General features: G+C 34.7%; 1 non-coding gene across 1 annotated transcript; it reads right to left on the bottom strand.

Annotated features, from left to right (window-relative positions):
• Positions 1-696: 696 nt before the first annotated feature.
• On the bottom strand, positions 697-833 carry LOC136321227 (small nucleolar RNA SNORA2/SNORA34 family). The gene has a single exon (XR_010728505.1). It is a non-coding gene; the product is annotated as a small nucleolar RNA SNORA2/SNORA34 family (small nucleolar RNA).
• Positions 834-24,211: the final 23,378 nt, after the last annotated feature.

Here is a 24,211-nt window from a genome sequence, read left to right on the forward strand (position 1 = left end):
TTGCTAGCTTTTATTTTATGACTTTTCTGTCATATTTTTTATTTTATTTCTACTTTGGGTTTAACTTATTTTTAGCTTCTCAAATTAGAAGTGCGTATCATTAATTGTAGTCCTTTTTATTTTTTAATATAAGCAGTAAGAACTATGTATATTCTTCTAAGTACTGCATTTAGTCATACAACACGTTTTGATATCTATGTTTTCATTATATTCTTATTAAAATACTATAAAATTCCCTGTATCATTTCTTTGAATCATACATTACTTACATGTGTTTAATTTTTTAAGGTATTTGAGAGATTTTTCAGTTTTATAATTGTTATTTGTATCTAATTACATGTGTTTGTGGAATATACTCTGCACAATGTCCATTGATTTTGATTTTTAATTCAACATGTGGTCTTTTTTTTTTGAATAGCACATGTACACTTGAAATAATATGTATATTGCTTTTGTTGAGTAGGGTATTGTATAAATATCATTTTGGTCTAGTTTAATGGTACTATATTAGCAGTTTTTATCCTCATTGATTTTCCTGTCTCCTTACTTATCCATTATTAAGATAGGTGGGTTGATATTTAAAACTATAATTATGGATTTTGTTTCTCCATTCAGTTTAGGCTTTTTTTCTCATGTATTTTGAAACTTTTTTCAGGTGCAAAACCATGTCATACATATGTATATATTTTTTTCTTCAAATGTTTCTTTCTAATGAATTGACCATTACATTTCCTATATTCTGAAATGGCCAACCAATCACAGAAAGACATTACTTCAAGCTCCTGCTTGAAATCAGCAGCTTCAGCAAACTGCTGGCCTTGATTCAGGGCCAATCATACCATATATATATACATACACACACACACACAATTGTGTGTATATATATATATATATATTTATATATATATATATTTATATATATATACACACACAATTTTATTGTTGTAAGATATTCTTTATCTCTGGTCATATTTGTTTTGCAGCTATGTTATTAACATAGTTATATAAGTTCCCTTATTGGTGGTATTTGCATAACATTCTTTTCCATGTATGTCTGTAAGTTTAAAGTGTTATTCTTTTAAAGAGCATACAATTGTGTGTTTTTGAAATTATTATTCAGGCTGGCAGTTCATGCCTTTTAATTTTAGTATTTAGACTTCTGAAATTAATATATCTAATAGTATGGCTGAGTTTCATTCTAAATTTTTTTCATTTGTTACCCCCTTTTCCTCACATTTTTTCCTTCTTTCTCAGATAGAGTATTATTAGTATTCCATTTATTCTACCCTTATTTGTTTTATTTATTTTTAGTGGTCACTTTTGGGTTTACAATGTACATATTTAACATATCACTTTGTAAACTGATATATTCACATGCAATTTAAGAATCTATAATAATATGCTTGCATTATTTACTTCCTCATGTTTTAGGTAGTATGATTATGCATCTTCCCTATATTTTATAAAATTATAAAAATATTCTTGTTATTTTTGTTTATTGGTTTAAGTTATCAAAAAGGATAAAAAATCTTGCATATATAGGTATATATAAGTAACTGTTCTTTCATATTACAATAGAGATCTTCTAAGATTTTTTTGGTACAGTACAGCTAAGAATATTTTGTTTTTAGTTTGACTTAGAACTCAGTTTGGTTTTGCCTTTATATGTGGAGAATATTTTCAAGAGATAAAGAATTTTAGGTTGGTTATTATTATTATTATTATTATTATTTTGGCATTTTCAAAATGTTCCATGGACTTCAGTATTTCATAGTTGCTGATGAAAAGTCTGATACACTTATTTGTTTTTCTGTATGTAGTTCTTTTTATTTTCTGACTGACTTTAAAGTATGTTTCACTGATTTCTGAAATTTGATTAAGATATGATTCAATGTGTTTGTATATGACTTTTGTACTAGGTAAATCACCCATTATTTTATTAAATATCTTTCTCCCTTTTTAGACAGTAATTACGTGAATGTCAATCAACTTTATATCACATGCTTACTAAAGCTTTTTAAAAACTTGTTTTGCCTGTTTTTTGCTCTTTGCTATGATTTGAACTAATGCTGTTGTCTTCAGATGTTCAAGTTCATTGGTCTTTTCTTTGGTGTTTAAACTTTTCTTGATATATTCTACTGAATCTTGGTTGTTATTGTGAACACAAAGTGCTTCCACTTTAAGAAACCAGAGCTAGAACTTGTAATTTTGTTTCCTAGGATGTTTCCAGTTGATATCTGAACTATGCAAAAATAGCCTTTACAATTACTTTTAACATCAACTTTTCAAACTTTGCTAGCTATACTTCATAAATTGCTAGACATACTCAGATTTTGCCTTTAACAATGCACATTAAATATAAAAAAAATTGCCACTTTATTTCAGGACATAATGATACTGATTTTTCTACAAACAACAAGAATTTAATCCATTATCTATCACACACTAATTCAAAAGACTGAAATTGTAACAAAGTAATTAACTTATATTTCTCTTAAAACTGACAGTGGTAATTATAAACTGTTATACACAAAGATTTAACTGAAAGCAAAGTACATGAATACAAATAACACATTTGTATAATTACTCACATTCCTTCTTCATTATTTTATATTGTCAGAAATTTAAGTTGCCTGACCTGTGGTGGCACAATAGATAAAGCGTCAACCTGGAATGCTGAGGTCACTGGTTGGAAACCAGGGCTTGCCTGGTCAAGGCACATATGAGAAGCAACTACAAGTTGATGCTTCCCATTCTTCCCCCTTTCTCTCTCCTTCTCTCTCTCACTCTCTCCCCTCTCTCTCTCTAAAAAAAAAATTAAACAAAATCTTAAAAAAAAAACCACATGTAAGTTAACATGACCCAACAGTATATTGTTATTTTTCTTAAACTGTAATTTATCTTTTATAGAGATTTGAAAAACAATAAATAAAATAATTTTACTCACACATTTAAGGATGTATTGTGTATTTAATTATTTTTAACATTGTTATATCTTTTAGTCTTTATTATATGGCTGTGTAGCAATGGTTTTACAAACATTTTAAATTCATAAAAACAAATATAATATTATTGTGAAAACAACATACTACAACTAAGCATTTTCATGATGAGCAATCAACAACCAAGTTTTATTTGCAACTCCAGTCAATGTTTTTGTGCCTTTCTTATTTTGGCTTAAAAAACAACAAAATTATTTCAACATCATATCAAATTCATTTTGTTTCATGAAGCCAGAATTATATAGGAAATTATCAAAGAGCTAAATAGAAGAGAATCTTTACCTTATATAAATGATTGAATATATTATAAGGTCTACCAGAAAGTTCTGTCTGTTTTTGGAATAAAACAAAATACAAATTTTTCTTACCGTCAATAAACTTTATTAAATAATATATATATATTTCCACACCAATCCTATCTTCCGAATATGGTCCGAAATGGTTTGCTGAGCTGAATTAAGCCTTTCTGTGATCTCAGATGTTGTCAGAAAAGGATCTTGCTCCTACATGGTCTTAACAACATTGTCATCGATCAAAGATGGTCGCCCAGAACATGGCTTATCAGAAGGTCGAAATCACCTGTTTCGAATTTTTCGAACCATCTTCTGCATGTCCTATCACAAACTGTACCTTCACCAAACACTTTTAATAAATTTCTATATGCTTCTGTAGCATTTCTTCCTTGTTGAAATTCATATACAATACAGTGGCATAAATGAACTTTATCAGTAGCCATGGGTATACTATCGCTTCACACATAACACTAACATGAATCAACTTTGTTTTAGTTAATTTGCTATGTCAGTATGTATACATTAAGTGATAAAAATAGAGAGGCACACATGCGCCAAATAAACATGTGCTTACGTGTCAAAACTTGTTGTGTCAGAAACGGACAGAACTTTCCGGTAGACCTTATATTAATTACATGTCAGAATTAAAAATAAAAAGTAAAATGCATTATTATTATGACTATCTTACTTTGTAATCATGCATAAATATAAATTATAGATTTGGCTAGATAATATAAATATAATGGATATTATTTTGAACAATGTATTATACTCCTGAAATATGGAATTTGATAATGTACAGTGTTATATAACAATAAACATGACTTTTAGAGTAAAAACATACACATAAATGACTTCTCAATAGCACACATCACTGGTTGATTTTATATCTTGCATATCCATAAAAATACAAAGATAATTATTCTATCTCTAGTATAAAACTTACTAATAAAATATGGTTAGATATATCCCAAGTCTCTAAAGAAAACCTAACTTTGTTTTTATTTGTATATGTGGCACCCTGAATTATAGGCATGCTTGGCTTCCTGATGAGTCCCATCTATGGGCCCGGTGTTCGCTTTATGTACATGTAATGCAGCATGGAAGTCCTTTCTCTTTATTCTTACCAGATTTTCCAAGTTCTTAGTGATCCAGCCTACTGAAATCCCAGATTTACAACTTTTTTTGAGATGGGAATGACCAATTACTGCATGCATAGCAAGTTTAGCATAATCATCTGACTACAAAATAAAAATCTAGAGAAATAGAGTGATGGTCCAGAGCATAAGAAGACTCTCCTTGCTTTTCCCTTTATCTAAGGAGACAGTGTTGATACACTCAATATCAATGTTAATAACAATTTAGCTAAAATATATTTATCACTTTCCCTGTTGTGTTTAAGCTTTATAACCTCAAACTTATCCATTTAATTAAGTGTAGAGACATAATTTATAAATGCATAAATAAATTATTTTGCATGTTTGTGGCAGCATAAATTTGACAGGTTATTTGCCTCTCAGAATTGCTAAGGAACTATATAAAAAACTTGACATAAAATGTGTAATAATATATTCAACATCCATGTTAGTTTTATGATGCTACCTATCTTTCATCATTTACTATTTCCTACCAGAGTTCCCTTTTAAGTCAACTAAATGAAGAGCCATGGTATTCATGAAACAGTACTAGATTCAAGGATGATTGCATCATTCAAGAAAAATTGAAAAAGCAAGTAACACATTGGATTACTTTTTTATTGCTATGGCAACAAAAGGTCACAATTTGGTGGCTAAAAACAACATACATTTATTATCTGTGCTATTTACTACATTTAAGTTTTATAGTTTCATAATATGGGATGAGCCTCACTCAGCTAAAATCAAAGTGTCCACATGGTGAATTTATTAGTTTGTGTAGCTTCTAGGAGAAAGCTATTTTCTTCCTTCTTTGGAATTCTGGTCATTCCTTGACTCATAGCCCATTCCTCTATTCTAGAAGCCTTCAGCAATCCACTTTCTCACATTATGTCTCTGTAACACTGTTTTCATTATCAATTCTTCTCTGTCTCTAAGTCACACTTCTATTTCTTCTATTTTTAAAGACCTTTGCAATTATATTGGTTCACCTAGATAATCCAGGATAATCTCCCTCTGATACAATTAGCTGTTTAGTAATTTTTATCTTCAACCTTAATTTCTCTTTGTATATAACATATTTATAAATTACGGGGATTAAAAGTAGACATCTTTGGGGTGCCATTATTTTGTCTTCTACATACATCCTGAATCTAGATATAAGTGTTAAAAATTACAAAATTTTATAGACCAGACATTTCTGGTTAAAATTTTAGAGACCAAACAACTTCATTCTCTTGAACTTCAACCTTCAAAATAAATAAAAATAAATGAGTAATACTCCAAATATTTGTATATTTTGCATATCTAACATGTACATATGAACATTATCTATTAAATTGTTTCAAGCTGAGATCATATAAGGGAAGATGTTGATGCCAAAATTTGCTCTTCTACATCTGTGGCTACATTGTACTACATTAGTACAAATTTCCTTAATAATAGCTTTTATAAACTAGTAAAGCCTATCCGTGTGTTATTTTCTTTAAGTTTTAAGGAAAAAAATTGAGATATTTGGGTGGGGGAGAAATCACATGGAACTAAAAGAAATTATGTGATAGCACTATTTACACCACATAACACTAAGTGCATAAAAATAGCATTCTTGCTGAGGGAAGAAAAGCATCCTGTCATTTTTATTTAATATATTCTATCTTTCAGCTATGGGGCCTGACTTGAGGATAAGTTATTATATAAAAAGTAAAAGCATCTATCTCTTTTGTAGCTGTTATACTGTGATAGATGAGTGGAGCTAGATTCCAGGTCAGATACAAACAAGACAATTACAATTCAAGAGAAATACTGAAGGCCAGTATCAATGAGAAATATGCAAATAACATTTAAACAGTCAACACTGAGTTATGTTTTTAATAATAATTTATCATGAACTGTACAATTTATTTGCCACATAATAGATTATAAGTAAAATATGTGATTATTTTAATTAATCATTACAGAAAATTATTTGACAATATTTAACAACTATTCATGAAAAAAATCTTAAAATATTAGAACTATAAAGGGATTTCTTTAACCTGATAAAAGTTACCTACAAAAGTCATTATGGAAAAATTTAGGATTTAAAATTACTGGAGAAATAGAATTAGTAATCCTTTAAAATTGTGACTAAGTAATTTGTGCCATGTTATCACCAGTTTTATTTTGTATTTTATTGAATTATAGCTAGTTCAGTGGAAAAGCAAAAGGCATATAGCCATTTTAAAATGTATTTTAATATAATTTTACATAAGAGTTACAAAGACAATACAGAAAATTTCCATATATTTTCCATGTCTTTAGTGGAAATTCTTACCCAGCTTCCACTGAAGTTAATATCTAAAATATTTATATCATATGTTGCATTTAATCATTATATCTCCTTTGTCTCATCTTGATCTGTGAATATTTCTAGACTTTACTTGTTTTTTATGATCTTGATGCATTTGTATAGTACTGGTTATGTGTTTTCTATAATGTTCCTGAATATAGATTTGTGTGAACTTTTCTGATGATTAGAGTGGGTTAGTAAATTTTGAGAGGAATACCCCAGAAGTCAAGTGCTCCTCATATCAAAAGGTACATAGTATCAACATGACTTGTTGCTGGTGATTTTAATATATCAATAGATCACTTGGTTAACATAGTATAAGCCAGCTTTGTCCATTGAAAGAGTGCTATTACTCCCCTATCATATTGTGTTTAAAAAAGATGGGACACTATTTCCAGCTTACATTCAAGAAGAGAAAAATTGCCCTGGCTGGTTGGCTCAGCAGTATAGCCTGCGTGTAGAAGCCCCCGATTCCTGGTCAGGGAACACAAGAGAAGCGACCATCTGCTTCTCCATCCCTTCTCTCTCTCTCTCTTTTCTCCTCCCACAGCCATGGCTCAAATGGTTTGAGAAAACTTGACCCATAGCACTGAGGATGGCTCCATGGCATCCCCTCAGGCATTATAATAGCTTGGTTGCCAAGCAATGGAGCAGTGGCCTCAGATGGGCAGAGCATCATCCCCAGATGGGGCTTGCCAGGTGGAACCCTGTTGGAGCACATGCGGGAGTCTGTTTCTCAGCCTCTCTGCCTCTCACTTTAAAAAAAAAAGGAGGAGAAAATTAAACTCTACTCCTGGAAGGAGGGATATAACAATATATATGGGAATTTATTATAACAACCATCATAATTGGTAAGTATTTTGGGGAAAATATTCAGGAGTTATAAAACCATCCTCTTTTGCGTGACCTGTGGTGATGCAGTGGATAAAGTGTTGACCTGGAATGCTGAGGTTGCCAGTTCGAAACCCTGCACTTGTCTGGTCAAGGCACATATGGAAATTGATGCTTCCTTTTCCTCCCCCCTTTTTCTCTCTCTCTTTCCCTCTCTCTCTCTCATTCTCTCTCCTCTCTAAAGTGAATAAATAAAAATAAACCAAAAAATCTTCTTTCTTCTTAAAGTCCAGCCCCCTAATATCAACATTCCTCTGTGGATTTTCTCTGTACATACTGTTACTTTTCTATTTCCTTTTATAATTGTAAATTTATTATTTGAAATCATTCTATAAAGAAAATTTGTTTTGTTTGTTCATGTTTTGCAATTTAATATTTTATTTATAACAGTATAGAGTCACAACTACCTATATAATTATTTGGGGTTATAATCCAATGTTATGATTATTTATTTTGTTTCCAAAATCTTAGCAAAATGCATATAAGATTCAACTATGTTGTTGCATAAATCAAGAGCTTATTCTTTTTGACTGATGAGAAAAATTTTATTATATGAATGTATTATGATAGTTTATCCATTAATCTATTGAAGAAAATAATTGTGGTTAAGATTAAGATGTACCTCAAATGAAGGCATTGTGTTGTTATGGCCAATATCTGGTTTTAACCAATCCTATACTGAAAAATATTTTCCTTAAGAGTAGTCTATATTTTTCTTTTTTTCCTGCTCTACCCTCCTAGATGGTTTACAAGACCCTGTTTGAGTTGGGAATTCCACATATCAATGATGAATGAATTACAGTATTTACCACAGTCATTTAATCCATATTAATATTCAAAACTAGAGTCTTGCTGAAGACTAACCACTTATAGATATTCCTTATCACACTACTTCCTTTGTAATACATAATGGAATCTCAAATGATGACATTCATGTCATGTTTATTTTCTTTCTTATTTTACATGCTGCTTAAGGCCAAGGGACAGACTGTGCTCATAGCCAGAAACCATATTTTTTTATTTTTTTATTTTCTTCTCTCTCTTTTTTTTTTGTGTGGGAGGTGTTGTTGGGGGAATGGTAGTGATACATCAAATGGCAGAAACAACTAGCATACTTATAGCCTGGCTGATAACACTACCTTGCATCAAGTAAGTTTTGTATTCCCTTTGGCATGAACTGATAAGTAAAGGGATATATAAAAATAAAAGTTACTGCCTGACCAGGCGGTGGCGCAGTGGACAGAGCATCGGACTGGGATGTGGAAGTCCCAGGTTCGAGACCCCGAGGTCTCTAGCTTGAGCGCGGGCTCATCTGGTTTGAAAAGCTCACCAGCTTGGACCTAAGGTCGCTGGCTCGAGCAAGGGGTTACTGGTCTACTGTAGCTCCCCAGTCAAGGCACATATGAGAAAGCAATCAGTGAACTAAGGTGTCACAATAAAAAACTAATGACTAATGTTTCTCATCTCTCTGCATTCCTGTCTGTCTGTCCCTATATATCCCTCTCTCTGACTCTCTCTCTGTCTCTGTAAAAAAGAAAAAAAAAAGAATAAAAATTACTAAAGCAGAAGTTTAACTCTACTCTAAAGTGTGATTTGTGAAGTTCTTTTCAGTGGCATATTTTCAGTAAAATTAGAAGAATCCTGTGCTTATGTCCTTTTCAGAAAAAAAAGCAGGGTATCAAAGAAGTCTGAATTATTTAAAATAATAAATTAAGGCTGCATCACCCTCCCAGCACATTAATTTGTTATAATATTTAAAGTATTATTAATCAGAGGAGTTCACACCTGAGCTTGAGTTATGGTGTCCAGAGATTTTATTGGAGATCAAGTGGCACAAACTTTCAGTTATAAAAAAAAATAAGACCCTGGCCAGTTGGCTCAGTGGTAGAACATCAGCCTGGCATGTGGAAGTTCTGGGTTTTATTCCCGGCTAGGACACACAGGAGTAGCGCCCATCTGCTTCTGCACCCTTTCCCCTCTCCTTTCTCTCAGCCTCTCTCTTCCCCTCCCACAGCCAAGGCTCCATTGGAGCAAAGTTGGCCCAGGCGCTGAGAATGGCTCCATGGCCTCCGCCTCAGGCCCTAGAAGGGCTCTGATAGCAGTGGAGCAATGCCCCAGATGGGTTGAGCATTGCCCCCTGGTGGGCATGCTGGGTGAATCCTGGTTGGGAACATGTGAGAGTCTGTCTGTCTGCTTCCCCTGATTCTCACTTTGGAAAAATACAAAAAAAAAAAAAGACATAGGTATCAAAAGTACAACATAAGGGATACAATCAATAGTCAATACTATATTAATTATGTACAGTGACAGATGGTAACAGGACTTATTGTGGTGATCCTTTCTCAATGTAAACAAAGATCAAATCACTGTGTAGTACCTATGAAACTAATATGATTTTGTATGACAAGTATACTCCAATAAAAAGCCTAGGTTTGATTGATTAAACTATCACATACCTGGCCCAATTTCCAGTTCTCCTTTCCTCCCCAGAGGTCAGGCTATATTCAAATGACTCAATGTCCTAAATTTCTAATCACATTGTTGGTCTTTCTGTACTGACCAGCTCTTATTCTAGGTAATCTTAGCACAAGCTCAGATATGGTCCCAGGGTATCACCACAAATAACAAAGACATCTCAATCACTTGGAAAATTGCAAATATTTAGTGGTTCTCTACCAGGAACAAGAGGCAAAAGTCAGCCAAATTCTTTATGAACAACACCAGACAAACTAAGGCATGTTCTCTATCTTTTCTCCCATTTCACTTTAGGCCAAAATAAGTCTTTGTTGGTTTTCTGTTTGTTTCTTTTTTTTTTCTGAAGTGAGAATCAGGGAGGCAGAGAGACAGACTCCCACATGCACCTGACTGGGATCCACCTGGCATGCCCACCAGGGGGCGATGCTCTGCCTATCTGGAGCGTTGCTTGGTTGCAACCAGAACCATGCTAGCACTTGGGCCAACTTTGCTCCAATGGAGTCTTGGCTGTGGAAGGGGAAGAGAGAGACAGAGAGAAAGGAGAGGGGGAAGGGTGGAGAAGCAGATGGGCATTTCTCTTATGTGCCCTGGCTGGAAATTGAATCTGGGACTTCCACATGCCAAGGCCAAATGTTTTTTTTTTAATCCCTACATCTGGGAACACTGCCATTCCTTCAAGTTCATCACAAACACCTCTTCTTTTGAAGCAATTGTTCCAATTGTATGCATTTTTAACTCTTGTGCTTTCTATTTTGTGACTTTTTTATGTTTATTGCACACAAATATTAAAGTTATATCCTGTACTACATTATATGTATATATTACAGTGGCACCTTGACACACAAGTTTAATTCATTTATGACAGAGCTCTTGACTCAATTTGCTCAAGTGTCAAGTCGAATTTCCCCACTTAAATTAATGGGAATGCAATTAATCTGTTCCAGCCCCCCAAAACCACACAAACTTTTTGTTTTATATGCTTTTAAATAAGAAAATTTGCTTTATAAATAACAAATACACACACACACACACACACACACACACACATATATATATATATACATAATAAGAGAGAATGTAAAGAAATAAACTGGTTTATGAGGTGTGTATTTACCTTCAAGTTCAGGTGAAGATGATGGTGGAGTAGGTTTTTATTTTGTGGGCTATTGCTTAACATAACTTACTCTCTACACAGTTAACACTACATTTAATTGCAAAATTTAACTTATGTACGATATGTAACTTTATAGCTAAACTTAATTGCTATTTTTTTACTTTGCTTTATCATCATCATTTTCTTCACTGACTTTTGGCTTTTTTAATCACACTTTCCTCTCTTTCACTTAGAGGCTGTTTCAACAAAAACCTTTCCATGGAAGTTTGTTTCTTCCTCCCTTTCAGAACATTCAGCAGGCCACCTACTGGAGGGTGGCAGAAGCTCATGATTCAAATAGATGCTCGTGACTAAAAGCAAAAAATCCCGCGAGTGACTGCTCATCTCTCAAATTACTCGTGATTTAAAGTGCTTGTGTGTCAAGGTACCACTGTACTTTGTAAGTGGCATTCTAGTCATCCTTTTTTTTTTTTTTTCATTTTTCTGAAGCTGGAAACAGGGAGAGACAGTCAGACAGACTCCCGCATGCGCCCGACCGGGATCCACCTGGCACGCCCACCAGGGGCTACGCTCTGCCCACCAGGGGGCAATGCTCTGCCCATCCTGGGCGTTGCCATGTTGCGACCAGAGCCACTCTAGCGCCTGAGGCAGAGGCCACAGAGCCATCCCCAGCGCCCAGGCCATCTTTGCTCCAATGGAGCCTTGGCTGCGGGAGGGGAAGAGAGAGACAGAGAGGAAAGCGCGGCGGAGGGGTGGAGAAGCAGATGGGCGCTTCTCCTGTGTGCCCTGGCCGGGAATCGAACCTGGGTCCTCCGCATGCTAGGCCGACACTCTACCGCTGAGCCAACCGGCCAGGGCGCCGTCATCCTTATTTTTTATATTATTCATCAAAGGATTTTTCATATAATACATGCTCAGACATTTAATAAAATTACTTGTTTTGATTTGATCATTATTTTGTGCCTGGCACTAAAATAAGCAAAGATAATACAACTATACACATACATACATACTAACAATATTGGTTTCTAACTGCCAGTTAATTGCTTTTACTCCTGAAGAGGGTAAATCTTTTGGGAAAAATGACAACACTTGTACCATAGTGCTAGAAAGAAATCCTTCATGTGCAAAAAAAGTTAAAAATTACTACTTGGAGACATGATTTGTAGTCTCAAACATGTGTGGACCTTTCTCATTTGAAACTTAGTCTCCTATGTAGTTTCTGTTCTAATAGGAGAGTCATTCTTTTTTATTAGAAAGCCCAGAACTAGCCTCCTTGGAGAACTGGCAACAAGGAGTAAGAAACAGACAAGTTTAGTCAGTTTCAGGTCTAAACAAATTAAATGCTGGATATTTACACAGCCTGAGTGACAGTACCTTTATATAGCTATATAGGATTTTATGCTAAAAGTCTTAGCAAGTAATTGATTCCTTTTCCAACAAATATACTATCATTTTAGGTGGCAAAAATTAAAAAATATATTTGTGTCTGTGGGATGTGGTGAAGTGAAGTTAGCTGCTTGTTTGGCATAGCTAATATCTGGCATTGTTAGTAGGACTGTGGGAAGTTTAGATATGGCTTCTATTTTGTAAGCACCTACTTGTTTATTTTATTGGATTTTGTGGGAAACATAGCTAATAAAATCTTTTTGGTTTTTGTTTGTGTTGAATTAAATGAAACATATGTGAAACATACTTTTTCCCAATTAGTGAAATAATTTAATATTCCCTAATATAAAATTATACTTTTATATTCCTTAATTATTTCCTTTCTGATAAATGTAATTGTTTTCAAATAACAAAAATATAAACTTATGGCTTTTATTTTTTAAGTAAGAATTGGTATTGGTAGGATTATGAATGCATTTCTTAAACTTTCTGAGCAATTTTCTTGTCTATAAATATAACATGATAAAATTCTTCTACAAAGTTTTAGCGTGATTATAAAATGTATTCCTGTATATAAAAGACATCTAGTGAGTTGCAAATATTTTATTATGTAATCAAAATATCTTAGCTCTCCTCACCACGTCTTGAAGAAGTTAGGTATTGATTTTTTTTTTAATATTCATGTCGACACAGATTTTAAGAAATTGTGAACTTGAATACACATAATCAATTTAATTATCATCTTGTTATCTCTTTTTCAGAAGAATGTACTCTAATTATTCATATAATTAAGTACCATTCATACATAAAAAGAAACTGACTTGGATGAAACATTACCTTAAGACTGAAAATAAAATATCTCTACAGAGGAAAATGTCTGCATTCAGGCAAGCTGTGTACAGCAGCTAATGGGAGTAGAATTCAGAGGAAAAGATGTAAGTTTAAAAATATCCTTCTATAAAAAAAGGAAGAAAGGAGAGAATAAAAAAATTCCCTAGGGATGTAGCATGCAATAAAATTTGAGCCTGATAGTGAGAAAGGCTATGGAAATCAGTGAATAACAAAAGGTCTCTGATTAATGGCATCCATATGGCTTTTGCAGACCCATCTGACAATTTTCTGTGTAGAGCATCCAATTTGAAATCAGGTTGAAACCAGATTCTATACAGTTGTGTGGGTTTTTTTTACTTTCTTGTTTTTATTCAGTGGCATAGATGAATTTAAGAAAGCCTGTGTGAAATAGAGAAGCACTAAGTAAAAGACTGTAAGTCATTTTCAAGAACACGGTCAAAAACTCAGTTGCAGAAACAAAAAATAAAAAGAAATAAAGATGCAGGATTCATTTTTTAAAACTCTGAATTTTGCATGAATATTTATTTTGACATTATACATCTCCAGAACTTGCCTGAAGAAAATTAAGAGAACAATATTATCTATTCTGTCATTTCAATCACAATAAAAATGTTCTTATAGTTATAATTTTACCAAGAAAATCATTTACAAAGGTTGGTGTACAAGGAGAGATAAACCAGCTTTCAAGTAGAAAATGTTGATAGTTTGTATTGAGTCTCCCTGGTATTTATGATTTAAAACCTTGTCTCATATTCAACTCTATAAAATTAAAATAAAAAAGAGAGTCTAAAGTAATAGTGTCATATTGAATAAGTCCAAACCACCATTTCTATTAGTATTTATTTATTAGAAATTTGTGTTCCCTACTCAGGTTTAATAGGCAAGATTCTTATATCATAGGAACGTCTGTCAATTAGTATTGCTTTGTGTCTTACTAATATCTACAAAGAAGTAAAAATAAAAAAAACCAAGATAGAAACTGGTATATATCCTCACAGTGCTATGGAAACATTTACTTTTTAGTAATTGTAAAAAAAAATTGAAATTTCATGCTTCATTTTGTTGATTCTTTTAATAAAATCTTAGTCATTAACCTATTTTAATGTAATTATTTAAATAATATACATAAATATTTCCTAAAATAAAGAGCATTGTAGCTTTTCTCACATATCTTATATCCTTAAGATGTCCTTATTTTAAATGTTAAAGTGTTATAAAACTAGATGGATATTTGATGACTTATATAAGAAAAATTGACAACTGAAAGTAATTATAAATATGTACTATATATAAATATGTAATATATAGAAAACTAAACTGGTCAAGTGTTTTAATTAGAATAATAAAAGTGACTTTAAAATATTTGAGACTTTTACATATTTTTGTTTATATATTCTTTTTAAATTTTATAATCTGAAATCAATTATATTTCTTGAATTTTTCTGTGTCAATTTATTCAAGATCAAGTCTAGAAAACTATTTTCTGATGAAGATAAAATCTTAGTTATTTAAAAAAATAATAAAGCATTCATGAGTTGTTTGGTTTACATGTTTATAACTTTAGCACAACTAGAATGTACTGAATTTCTGAGAATAACAGTAAAATGTTAGAGCCATGATTTGGTTTATTATGTTTGTAGTGTTTATATGTGCTTGTGAAAAGTGTCAGGAAGGGGATTGAGTGGGAGAGATTGAAAGCCTTAGGGAATGTGTATAGTTTGAAAAAGTCTGCAAAGCAATTTGGACAATTATTCTATTGTTTCTCTTCAAACAGGATTGAGAATTACATAGTACTATTAATTTTTCAGTGCTTTTATTTTGACACTTAGAATATTAATCTTCTCTGTTTTATTTATTATTTATATATGTTTTGTAAGAGAACCAAAGTAGAGTATTTATTATATGTTCAAGCTTGGAATCATACCATGTGGTTTTACAGTGAAAACCTTTGCAAAGTTATTATTCTGGTGACTTCTCCTTTGCCTGGTGTTGATACAACTGTGTCAGGGAGCTACATAGCTTCCTTTCATGGTCTTTACTATGACTCAGAGGCTCAGATGTGGCTGGAGGTGATATTGGAGAGAACAGACAGTTTTGAAAATTGACAGTTCTAAAGCTGTTCATAAATGTACTTTATTAGCAGAATTACAAAGTAACTTGGATTCACAGCATTGTATGTCTCTTATGTTAAAGGTAGGGCCATAATTGGAACTCTAAAAATTGAGTTGGAGATCTGTGGGTAAATTTACCTAAAGAAAATATTTAACTCTTAAACTTTTTTTCCTGAAATACTCTGCCACTGGAAACAGCCTTTTTTGTTTGTTTGTTTGTTTGTTTGTTTGTTTGAGTGGGTAAATTTCCATTTGCCTTAAGAAACTATAATGACCATTAGGAGGTAGTTTACAAGAGATGCCAGTTTTTCTTAAACTCTACTGAAATCATCTCTCTGTTACCTTTAATCATTCTAAAAAGGCTACCCATACTTCTCTCTAAGAGCTGTCTGTCTACCAGGAGAATTTCTTTTCGACACTGTCTGTACTACAAACCCTGAGCAAGGTTGAAATGCTACTGCTATTTGCTTTTGGGTAATGCAAGCATATTGTGCAGAACCCTCAGTTAATTAACCTAATTTTTTATTCCTCAAATAGTAGTTCATAATGAACACCTCAGGAGACCATAGATGTAGACTAAGATACATTAATATTTCACGTGAAACAGACATATGAATTGGAATCCCTTGCTAATGCAAATTAAGTGTGCCTTCTGGAACTGCTCAAGCCAGAACTTGTGTATATTGTTTCACTTAATGACAGAATGAAACTCCGTCTACCAGATTTTATGGCCTGGTTTGCCAGAACAAACCAAATTTATCATTTCTAGCTTAGGTTACATAAAATCTTGATAATTTATGGCCAAGCATTTAAAGCTGGCTATGGTAAAAAGAAAAAAAAAATATTTTCAGAGAAAGAATAGTTAACTGTAAATGAAAGGATCACTTTGTTCAGAAATTCTACAGGTCTGTACCAGCATTCACTTATAGTAACCTCCCAAAAGTTCCATACAGCTTTGCTGTCTCATTATTAGACTTGCTGAATCCTGTGGTTCAAGTAGTTTGCATGGCCTTTATGAACTATTGTAGTTTCTCTTTGTTTCACTCAAAAAAACAAAATGAACAACAAAAAAACCCACCCCTCTTTTCTTTTTTTTTTGCATTTTTCTGAAGCTGGAAACAGAGAGAGACAGTCAGACAGACTCCCGCATGCGCCCGACCGGGATCCACCCGGCATGCCCACCAGGGGGGGTGCTCTGCCCACCAGTGGGCCATGCTCTGCCCATCCTGGGCATCGCCATGTTGCGACCAGAGCCACTCTAGCGCCTGAGGCAGAGGCTAAGGAGCCATCCCCAGCGCTTGGGCCATCTTTGCTCCAATGGAGCCTTGGCTGCGGGAGGGGAAGAGAGAGACAGAGAGGAAGGCGCGGCGGAGGGGTGGAGAAGCAAATGGGCGCTTCTCCTGTGTGCCCTGGCCGGGAATCGAACTGGGTCCTCCGCACACTAGGCCGGCGCTCTACCGCTGAGCCAACCGGCCAGGGCCCCACCCCTCTTTTCTATAGCATTAAACTAATATAAAAATGAAGGACTACTTTAATTCCTGAGTTGATTATTCTTAAAAATCAAGGTGAATGGGCTGTTTCTGCATAACGGAAATGTAGGTATATTTTCAGAACTATGGAGATCTGACTAGTATTTTTTTTTTTTTTTGGTATTTTTCTGAAGCTGGAAACAGGGAGAGACAGTCAGACAGACTCCCGCATGCGCCCGACCGGGATCCACCCGGCACGCCCACCAGGGGGCGATGCTCTGCCCCTCCAAGGTGTCGCTCTGCCGGGACCAGAGCCACTCTAGCACCTAGGACAGAGGCCAAGGAGCCATCCCCAGCACCCGGGCCATCTTTGCTCCAATGGAGCCTCGCTGCGGGAGGGGAAGAGAGAGACAGAGAGGAAGGAGAGGGGGAGGGGTGGAGAAACAGATGGGTGCTTCTCCTGTGTGCCCTGGCCGGGAATCGAACCCGGGACTTCTGCATGCCAGGCCGATGCTCTACCACTGAGCCAACCGGCCAGGGCCTGACTAGTATTTTCATATCTACATATGTGAATGCTAAATAGAGACACAGCACCCAATATATGCAAAACTAAAAATGTTCCAGGATGTTCAGGAAAGAAGGTGTGTTAGTCTGGATTTTCTTGAGAATCAGAGCCAGTAGGATATAGGTTATATAAGCTCTCTGTATTATATATTTGAATTTTTTATAAGGAATTCACTCATGGGGTTATAAAGTTGGGAAGTCCTATGAACTGCCATCTGCAAGCCAGAGACCCAGGAAAGCTATCATTTGGAGGTGATAAAAAAGTTTTAGCCTTGATTGGAGTGATGGTTCCATGAGTGTATACTTATCTCTAAACATATCAAGTTGTATACATTAAAAATATATTAGGCCCTGGCCGGTTGGCTCAGTGGTAGAGCGTCGGCCTGGCGTGCAGAAGTCCCAGGTTCGATTCCTGGCCAGGGCACACAGGAGAAGCACCCATCTGCTTCTCCACCCCTCCCCCTCTCCTTTCTTTCTGTCTCTCTCTTCCCCTCCCACAGCCAAGGCTCCATTGGAGCAAAGATGGCCCGGGTGCTGGGGATGGCTCCTTGGCCTCTGCCCCAGGCGCTAGAGTGGCTCTGGTCGCAGCAGAGCGACGCCCTAGAGGGGCAGAGCATCGCCCCCTGGTGGGCAGAGCGTCGCCCCCTGGTGGGCGTGTTGGGTGGATCCTGGTCGGGCGCATGCGGGAGTCTGTCTGTCTCTCCCCGTTTCTAGCTTTGGAAAAATACAAAATATATATATATATATATATATATATATATATATATATATATATATATTAAATATATACAGCTTTTTGTATTCTAATTATATTTCAATATAATAGTTAAAAAATAAATCTAGTATCAGGGCAAGAGAAGACTGATATCTCAGCTGAAGTTGTCAAGAAAAGTTTAAATTTCCTCCCTACTTGCATTCTATTTAGGTCCTCAATGGGCTGAGTGATGCCCAGTCACATGGAGGGTATGCTGCTTTACTGAGTCCACCAGTTCTAATGCTGATCTCTACAAAACCATCCACAGAGACACATTCAAAAATTATATCTGGGCCTCCCTTGGGTCAGTCAAGTAGACACATAATATTGACCTCCCACAACAGAAGGTTTGTGTCAACCCCACAGTGAAGGGGCCACAATTAACTGAAGGGTTTGCTGAAGACAAAGAGGATATGGAATAGGGAACAGAAAACAGATACAAGTTATAAATTGATGCTATGTCATATATGGTGGGCAGAATTCTAAGACAGACACATTTCATTCCCTCTGCTTTGATTATGGGAAAGATTGTGTATATGATGGATGTTAGTCTCCTTATTAGATTATATTACATGACAGAGGTGAAGGAATTTTTAGATGTAATTAAGGTTTAATTCAATTGTGTTTCAGTTAATGTAAAGAAATATTATTCTGAATGTTTTTCATTCAATCAGAGAACGCTCCTAAAAGAGTGACTGAGCTCTTCTCTGATAGAAAGAGTAAGGTCTTCTCTTAGAGTAAGGTCTAATACTCTAAGAAATCTCCTATTCCCATAACAATCATAGGAGCTAAGCTTTTCTGACAGACCCATGACTGACTCAGAGTGTCATTAGAAGGGGATTACTTAAATATTTGCACTCTTATAATGAAGAAAACAATGGAATTTCAAATTAACCAGTTGTAGGAGCTCAACAGAGGTCTTAGGGAGATAATATTCTATTTTAAAGTACAAAGTGCTACCCTGTACTATAAATACCCAAATGCATTGCTCTAATCCTTCATTAAAATGTTGCCTCCCTTGTATCTCTGGTCCTTTAAGAGAATAAAAGAATTGCTGTGTTTGTTGTCAGTAATATATGCACAAAAGAAAAATGTAAAAGAGAGAAAGTAAATACAGAAAATGCTGGAGAAATATTAGTCTCAAACCAGCAAGAACAAGGGGAAACATTAGCAGCACACTGCTCTACAAAAGTCAGCCACACATATTTCATAATAGCCTTACTATATTTTATTTTGTATTAGTTATTTGTGAATATTCCATACACTTTTAACTAAATTATCAGCTTTTATATGCCTCAAAGAAAGAATGTGCCATACTTATCTTTCTATTGACTATTTCCTCACCCCTCTGACTCACACCAAGCATATAAAGCCATATCCTGCACAGAGTAGTTCCAGTGAACACATACCATTTTTGTCTAGAAACATACTTCTTTAGGTAACTACTCCTCTCCTATTCCATAGAGTCCTTCTGGAGCTATCAATCACTTGATTCCCCTTTTATACAGCTTGTGTATGTGTGTATCTGTGTGTGTGTGTGTGTGTGTGTGTGTGTGATAGAGAGAGAGAGAGAGAGAGAGAGAGAGAGATATGGATGGTGCTGTCACATAATTTGAAACATTTTGCTTGAAGGTGTTTTACCCTCAGTTTTCACACCTATGTGAGTTAATACTTAATCTTTTGTTTAAGCAGTTTATTTATAGTTTGTAACTTGCCCTCAAGTTATCACTAACATTAACAGTATTATTGGGAGTAGAAGTTACAAGTGATGAATCCATTTTGTAACAGTTACTTTTGTAAATATGAAAAACATCAAAAACCTCAGCTACTTCATAAGACTTGGCTTTCAAAGAAAGCATATGGGTTGCTATATATATCAAACCCAGGAAAATTCTAAACTACAAAATTAACTGAATAAATTTGAGCTGACAAGTTTGCCGTATTTATTTGTGAAGCATTTATTTTATATCAGAATTTAGACTATGCATCTATAGAATATACAGGTTTAGATGGTTGGTTAAAAAAATTAGTCTTGAAGTCCTGCCTACCTATTTTCACCAGCCATTAAATATTTCAAAGAAGTTTTAGGTTTTTTTTTTAGACTAAGCCATTCTAAAGAAGAGAAAGAAGCAACGTGATAGTGATCTTAAAAAATGGTGCACATTATGATTGCAATCAAAGATCTGAAATTTCAGTATTTAATTTTTTAAGATAATCATATCCTCATGGGACTATGAATCAGTATTTTAGGCAAAATTCAATGTGAATAAGGGAAACAGAGAAATATTGATATAAACCCAAGATGTAATATGAGCAACAGAAACGCTAAATTTAATTCTCAAACTGGATTACATTATTGAAATAGGGAAAATAATAGTTGTTTTACTATTTTAGCCCATGGCAAGATAGAATCTCTTTGGCTAAGGAGTTTGAACATGTACAGCACATAAAGACTTATTTCTAAAGGACATAAATCATATCAGTGTCCAAATTCAAGATTTGTAACTCCATTCAATCTCTGACTTTGCTTACAGTATTTGAAATGGACCAATAAACAGCTGGCTACAGGCTTTTTTTGGTTTATATATAATACCAGAGAAAACCTTGTAAATGGGTGGTCATTAAAATTCAGTACTTTGAGCATCCTCCAAAACTCCTTAATAGTACATTTAAGCAATAGGAAACTGAATACTTCCCTGAAGAGATATCCATTCCTCTGCTTATCTTAGCTTAGTTCATGGAGTGCCATAGGTAAGAAGATTTCTCAAATTGAGAAATCTAATAAGAGGATCTTTATTACTTAAGAAGAAAATTCTTATTGAACCTGGACCCCAAAATATGATATATGCTAAAATTATTAAACACTTTATATTACCTTCTTTCTTCCCTAAATTCTTGTTCTTCACCATTGCATATTGAATGTGGATTATAGGAATATACTCTGAAAATATGCAGTTAGTACAAGTAGAGATAGCAAGGCAACCTAGGCTGAAAGTCCTGAGCCAACAAGAGGCCTGAGCAGACAGGCTTCTCTGACCCTATACTGGAAACAGTGTGTGCTGGACACAGCAAAACAGCAGGATAAGATTCAGCAACACAGAAAATGTTGAGGCTCTCAAACCAGAGAGTAGGGGTCAGCATGATCCTTGTCCTTTATTTCACCCCCTGAAAATTTCTGCTGTCTGCTTCCTTGAGTTATTTGTACTGGCTAATAAATATTTGAGTAAGATTGAGGATAGGGCTTTAGTCTTTCAGTTTGCTGACCAGGGCTGTTGCTTCCCCTCGGTCTGTTGGAGCATTTTATCTGGTCTCCAAGTAGTTCTTTGTCACTGCAACAATAGATCATAGTTAAATTCTTCATTTAATCATAGAATGCAGAATAGTGAAAAGGGATCACCACACAATTAGAGGTACATCTTAAACTCATTGTGTTATCACTAATTATAACCTTAGACTCAGGTAACTAGTGAATAATTTGATTTGATTAGTTGTGCAGATGGCAGGATCTTTTTCTAGTTCATGTAAGATAGACATATAATGGTAACATAAATGTGTTAGAATAAGTGTATATGTGATATGTGAGTTAAGAAAAAAAGTGTATATGTAAGTGATGAACAGCAAAGGGACCTGATATTGTATACTTGGAGCTCGATGACAGCAGTCTTCTCTATTCTGTGAAGAGATTATACATGATGACTGAAGTTAGGCTAAACTATGCAGAGCTTATATATGGACAAAGGCTCCTTGTTAATTGTAGTTAAGCCCCTGAATATAACTCTATCTGAAGGCAGGTCCTTTCTCAGAAAATTCTGTGTGATAAGCCAATAAATTTTACTTGATAAAAGTATTTTTCATTCTCTTGGTAAAAGAGTTTGTTGCATAGATAAATTGCAAAACATTATTAAGAGATTAGAGTAGGTGTGGATATGACCGTATATACTGGCTCAGAGCAGAGGAATCCAGTGAGATATTTAATGATGCAGTGGCTGGATATGACCTTGGGTGATCTACTTTGGGAAAGGACCAAGTACATTTTCTGCTTACTGAATAATCAGAAGCTATTGCTATAGTCAGAAAGATGGATCACAATGGTTGGGCTGTCCTTAGTGACATGCTCATCCTTAGGGAGCTGAGGACTGAGAGACACATTTGCTTAATGTCTGCTGAGTTTCTTTCATCTGCACCTGAAAATCATGATTAATATAATATGAATACAAACAAATTTTAAAAATGTTTCTTATTGTGCAGTGAATCAAATTCTACACCAGCCCTTCACTATTGCTATACTTTCAACAAATAAATAAGTTCATTAAATTCTAAATAAAAAAATAATTGGAAAAGATATTTCTCATTTCAACAAGGAGCTTAAAAATAAATGAGAACCACTCGCTGTGGAATGACCTAAAATGTAAATGCAGAGCCTAGACTTAAAACATCAGAGTCAAGCATGAAAGTAACTGGCACCATTTAGGAAAGGATTTTGGAAACCAAAGCCTAGGAATGATGCCTATCAGGATTTTAGCTGAGGGGAACATTTATATTCCCTCAGTGATGTACAAAAAAACGTGTACTTATACTCATTAATTAATAATTAGAGGTTTATTCTTATATAATGAACATTTTGTTTTTGCCTGTAGTCTTTCAGGAAATATGACCTGTTTACATATTTCTTATGTAAATGTTTTTCAGATTAATATAGAAAGAAATTTGAGTGTTTTAATTTATAGATTTATAGTAAGTTATTGGATTTAGTTCACCAATTAAACAAATTTTATATTTTGCACACATATATACACCCAGTCAAGACATAATCTCATTTTAAATATCTGTAATTTTGTAGCAACTCAGCTACTTACCCCTATTACTAGTATTATGTAATATTAGTTAAGTTTCATCTATGTGTCAGCTTCTGTACATTATGTATTTATTATCTTTAAAAATACTAGGAATAATAATAAACATAAAGTTTATTATCTTAAAAATACTAGGAATTGGGCATTTTTACAACTCCTACTAGATACATGAGACTGAGGCCTAAAAGAGGGCAAACAATGTTGAGAGAAAATTCTTCATCAGACTCACTTTTTTTTCAAAGCTTTTAAGAAGTACTGATGACCTTGTTTCAGATTCTATAAGCCTTAAAAAAGAATAGTATCTCCCACTGGAGCATAGGGCAGTAGTGTGAACACTCCAGTATAATAAACATAATGTCTCCCTCCAGAAAAACCTGAGCATGTCTGCTTACAGCCCTGATCAGGTGGTGGAGCAGTGGATAGACCATCAACTTGGGATACTGAGGACCCAGGTTCAAAACCCCGAAGTCACCAGCTTGAGCATGGGCTCATTTGGCTTGAGCGTGGGCTCACCAGCTTCAGTGTGGGGTCACTGCCTTGCACTTGGGATTACAGACATGACCCCATGGTCACTGACTTGAGCCTGAAGGTATTTGGCTTGAAGCCCAAGGTCGCTGGCTTAAGCAAGGGGTCAGTGGCTCAGCTGTAGCTCCCCCATCAAGGCACATATGAGAAAGCAATAAATGAACAACTAAAAGTGCTACAACTATGAGTTGATACTTCTCATTTCTCTCCATTCCTATCTGACTGTCTCTGTCTGTCCCTCTCTCTCTCTCTTAAAAAAAAAAAAAAAAAAGTGGGAATTTCTAAAAGTTGCCTTTCTTGTCTCAGATGCAAATCTACTGGGTGTACTGAATGAGTCTAGGCTCACCTGTGTCTCTCTGATGGGGCTGGAAGGTGTGGGAAGGGAAGGGAGGAATAAAAAATTGTGTTGCCATAAGGCTTATGCTCCTCACTATACCATGAAACATAAAGTGTTTTG

Source organism: Saccopteryx bilineata, chromosome 1 (genome assembly GCF_036850765.1).
Source record: "Saccopteryx bilineata isolate mSacBil1 chromosome 1, mSacBil1_pri_phased_curated, whole genome shotgun sequence".
Lineage (NCBI taxonomy): Eukaryota > Metazoa > Chordata > Mammalia > Chiroptera > Emballonuridae > Saccopteryx > Saccopteryx bilineata.